The 5,074-nt window shown below is 41.5% G+C and overlaps 2 pseudogenes; one reads left to right on the top strand and one right to left on the bottom strand.

Moving 5' to 3' along the window:
- Window positions 1–1,275: 1,275 nt before the first annotated feature.
- LOC124030632 lies at window positions 1,276–1,430 on the top strand (annotated as a pseudogene).
- A 1,309-nt stretch (window positions 1,431–2,739) lies between these two features.
- Window positions 2,740–2,920, bottom strand: LOC124030630 (annotated as a pseudogene).
- Between the last annotated feature and the right edge of the window lie 2,154 nt (window positions 2,921–5,074).

Genomic DNA, 5,074 nt, shown 5'->3' with positions numbered 1-5,074 from the left:
TGTGGTGAGCTTTAGTGTTAATACTGGAGAAAAGCCTGTCCCAGTCTCCTCTCTATATGTACCACTAATGTAAATGTACATATCAAAACAGATAACAAACATTAAGAAACTATAAGGAAGAGAAGAGTAACTGCAATAAAATAAACCAGAGACCTGTGGAAAGAAGCCCCCTGATCTCCTCGTGACCGCCAGCAGGGGAGGACACAACACCTCAGCTCAGGACACAACACCTCAGCTCAGGACACAACACAACACCTCAGCTCAGGACACAACACAACGCCTCAGCTCAGGACACAACACAACGCCTCAGCTCAGGACACAACGCCTCAGCTCAGGACACAACACCTCAGCTCAGGACACAACACCTCAGCTCAGGACACAACACCTCAGCTCAGGACACAACACAACACCTCAGCTCAGGACACAACACCTCAGCTCAGGACACAACACAACGCCTCAGCTCAGGACACAACACAACGCCTCAGCTCAGGACACAACACAACACCTCAGCTCAGGACACAACACAACGCCTCAGCTCAGCTCAGGACACAACACAACGCCTCAGCTCAGGACACAACACCTCAGCTCAGCTCAGGACACAACACCTCAGCTCAGCTCCTGCTGTAACGGGTGGACCAAAAGCCGATTCCACCAAGCTCTGGCTCACCCTCACGTGTCTGAAGGACGCACTGTGGTCCTCTGACAACTTGTTGGTAGGGAAACACATGGAGACCACCCATCAGACAGTGGCCTTGATAGCTATGGAAGCCCTGAGGTGGTACGGACAAAATAAAGCCTCGACCCCAGACAAAGCATCACCAACACCATCTAAGGTCCCGGGCTGACAGTGCTGCAGCGCCGAGGGGAGGGATCTCTTCTGGGCCCTGAAGGATGGGGGGGGCGGAGTCGATTCGGAAGAGCAGGAGGAGGCAAATGTGATAAGGACTCACCTCGTTCCTGCACAAAGAAGAGAAGACCTCTTTATTAATAAAGGGACTTTTAGACCGTTTACATGTCTTTAAAAGGTATACTCTTGTTTGAATCATAATGTCTTTAAAAGGTATACTCTTGTTTGAATCATAATGTGCACATTTGAAATGGCTTTTACAGATTGGATATGTTTAAAAGTACTTCTTTCTTAGGGTGTTTTATTGTTTTAATAACTTGTACTTTTAACATATGTTTCAATGCAGTTTTTTTATGCGTATGTCATTTTAAAGTGTACAAATGATTATGTTAATAGTATGAGCTATTTTAAGAAACCCTGCGACAATAACCATTTTTCCAAAATAAAATAAATCTATTCTTATCAGTTTAATATCTGATATGTCCCCTATCTGGGGACAATATATTACATGGATTTTTCCATTACTCAGAATTCTGATTGTGTGCCGTCATAATTCGCTTGTATGAAATTTGGAGCCTCAAGCTACAGGCTTCCGTAGGGCTAAACCTGCCGAGCTGAAAACATGCGATTTAGAAGGGTTCGATTATACACCCAGGCTTTTATTTTACAATTAGTATCAGCAACGATCTGGAGCCATCTGTCAGTAATACACACATACATTTATTTTAACGATCATTTTGGACATGTAGCCTATTGTAATCATTATGGAACTATGTAGCAGGTTAAACCTGGAGCCTGGCGCACGGTTCACGGCGACTGGACTGTTGTCATACAGTTCCACGATTAGTGAGAATGAAAGTAGATTTGTAGATTTGTAGGATTATAGTTCAACCACTTTTTCTCCACATTCCAATATTTCACGGATGGAACTTGAATTATGACAACTTTCAGTATGAAACAAAACAGTGCATGTTTTATTCATCGATATACAGTAATTCGTGAGTAGATAGATGCTCTCCAACCCAATAGGCCTATTGGTATTTTATGTGCATGATATGAAGTTTATTGTAGTGACTGACTAAGCTTAATTGTAAAAGTATGCCTCAACAGAGCCATGTTTGCTAAAGTCTATTATGCTGAGCACACATGTAGTTAGGCAGCCAGGACAATAGGCCGGGACCACTCCGTAGGACGCATTGTCGGTCTCGCTCTCACTGCAGTCCAGTGTCATGGACATCTTTGAAGTTTGGCCTCTAGTAATTTAGGAGGGCAACTTTATAAAGGCCTCCTCACAATGACCTTATCATGCAAGGCTCTACAGACATATTCAAAAAAGATATATAGGCTATTTTTATTTCCTACATTATTTGTGTTGATGATGTACTATGTAATGAAGTCGAGGGGTTCAACATTAAAATGCATTTTGATTGAACACATAGTTCAGCTTGAACAAGGCGACGGTCGGTGTAAGTCTGGCGCCACCAAGTGGACAATTATTTTACCTGAGATATTTTGTAAAAGATCAAATGTTGTGTGTCAATATTGTTATCTGCAAATGGTTTCCCACACCCCTATTTGATAGATTATTATTCCAGATTAGCTGTAAATCTGGTTTTATTAGAATCATTACGTTAGAGCAAGTCTGTCAATGATGCCTAGAAAGTGGTGCAAGTGAGAACAGGTGTCTTCTTCTGGAAGTTTTGTTGCATTTCCTTTGAAAACAGCTCATCTGTATTTTTGTACATCATTTTATACACAGACAAACGGCATGAAATCGTCAAGGCCGAGTGGCTTCACCACTTTCTAGGCATCATTGACAGACTTGCTCAAACGTAATGATTCTAATAAAAGTAACATCCGGTTAACTTCGTCTCATTTATATTTACAACGGAAGGGGGTGCACCGTTCCTGGAGGTAATGCAATACCAGGTCGATGCGTGTAGTGGACGGAGCAAGCCCCTATTCCATCTCCCTATTCCAAAAATTAATTTAATATATGGTCCCCAGATAGGGGACGTATCAGATATTAAACTGATAAGAACAGATTTTTTTTTTTTTTTTTGGAAAAGTTTTGACACAATTCCTTTAAAAACAGCTCATACATTTTTTACATCATTTACACACATAAAAACGGCACCAAAGCATAAAACACAGCATTTGAAAGTTACATTTAAATTAGTTAAAAAGTACATGTTGTTTTTCATGCCTTAAAAATGTTTTACCTTTGTTAGATCATCAGCACACATTTTAAATGGCTTTTACAGATTTGATGTTTTTTTACAAAGAAAGTACTTTTATTCATGGTTGTTTTTCATTGGTTTTAACATGTTAAAAAGCCACTTTGTTAAGAAGGTGTCTTCAGTCCCTTGTACTGGAGCGGGGTGAGTCTTTACCTCATCCTGCTCTTCTGAATAGATCATCGTCCCGTCCTTCGGGGCCCAGAGGAGATCCCTCCCCTAGGCGCCGCAGCGCTGTCAGGCCGTGGGAGAGATGATGAATGTTGGCAGACAGAAAACATGTCAGAACTACTACTAGTTGAATAAGAGATGGGAGAGATGATGAATGTTGGCAGACAGAAAACATGTCAGAACTACTACTAGTTGAATAAGACATGGGAGAGATGATGAATGTTGGCAGACAGAAAACATCTCAGAACTACTACTAGTTGAATAAGACATGGGAGAGATGATGAATGTTGGCAGACAGAAAACATGTCAGAACTACTACTAGTTGAATAAGACATGGGAGAGATGATGAATGTTGGCAGACAGAAAACATCTCAGAACTACTACTAGTTGAATAAGAGATGGGAGAGATGATGAATGTTGGCAGACAGAAAACATGTCAGAACTACTACTAGTTGAATAAGACATGGGAGAGATGATGAATGTTGGCAGACAGAAAACATCTCAGAACTACTACTAGTTGAATAAGACATGGGAGAGATGATGAATGTTGGCAGACAGAAAACATGTCAGAACTACTACTAGTTGAATAAGACATGGGAGAGATGATGAATGTTGGCAGACAGAAAACATCTCAGAACTACTACTAGTTGAATAAGACATGGGAGAGATGATGAATGTTGGCAGACAGAAAACATTTCAGAACTACTACTAGTTGAATAAGACATGGGAGAGATGATGAATGTTGGCAGACAGAAAACATCTCAGAACTACTACTAGTTGAATAAGACATGGGAGAGATGATGAATGTTGGCAGACAGAAAACATTTCAGAACTACTACTAGTTGAATAAGACATGGGAGAGATGATGAATGTTGGCAGACAGAAAACATTTCAGAACTACTACTAGTTGAATAAGACATGGGAGAAATGATGAATGTTGGCAGACAGAAAACATTTCAGAACTACTACTAGTTGAATAAGACATGGGAGAGATGATGAATGTTGGCAGACAGAAAACATTTCAGAACTACTACTAGTTGAATAAGACATGGGAGAGATGATGAATGTTGGCAGACAGAAAACATCTCAGAACTACTACTAGTTGAATAAGACATGGGAGAGATTATGAATGTTGGCAGACAGAAAACATCTCAGAACTACTACTAGTTGAATAAGACATGGGAGAAATGATGAATGTTGACAGACAGAAAACATTTCAGAACTACTACTAGTTGAATAAGACATGGGAGAGATGATGAATGTTGGCAGACAGAAAACATCTCAGAACTACTACTAGTTGAATAAGACATGGGAGAGATGATGAATGTTGGCAGACAGAAAACATTTCAGAACTACTACTAGTTGAATAAGACATGGGAGAGATGATGAATGAATGTTGGCAGACAGAAAACATTTCAGAACTACTACGCTTGGATTGCGTCCTACCTGACAGGTCGCTCCTACCAGGTGGCGTGGCGAGAATCTGTCTCCTCACCACGCGCTCTCACCACTGGTGTCCCCCAGGGCTCTGTTCTTGGCCCTCTCCTATTCTCGCTATACACCAAGTCACTTGGCTCTGTCATAACCTCACATGGTCTCTCTTATCATTGCTATGCAGACGACACACAATTAATCTTCTCCTTTCCCCCTTCTGATGACCAGGTGGCGAATCGCATCTCTGCATGTCTGGCAGACATATCAGTGTGGATGACGGATCACCACCTCAAGCTGAACCTCGGCAAGACGGAGCTGCTCTTCCTCCCGGGGAAGGACTGCCCGTTCCATGATCTCGCCATCACGGTTGACAACTCCATTGTGT

This window comes from Oncorhynchus gorbuscha, unplaced genomic scaffold (genome assembly GCF_021184085.1).
Source record: "Oncorhynchus gorbuscha isolate QuinsamMale2020 ecotype Even-year unplaced genomic scaffold, OgorEven_v1.0 Un_scaffold_13247, whole genome shotgun sequence".
Taxonomy (NCBI): domain Eukaryota; kingdom Metazoa; phylum Chordata; class Actinopteri; order Salmoniformes; family Salmonidae; genus Oncorhynchus; species Oncorhynchus gorbuscha.
The sequence above is the reverse complement of the archived record's forward strand: the minus strand, read 5'-3'. Positions and strand labels throughout refer to the sequence as shown.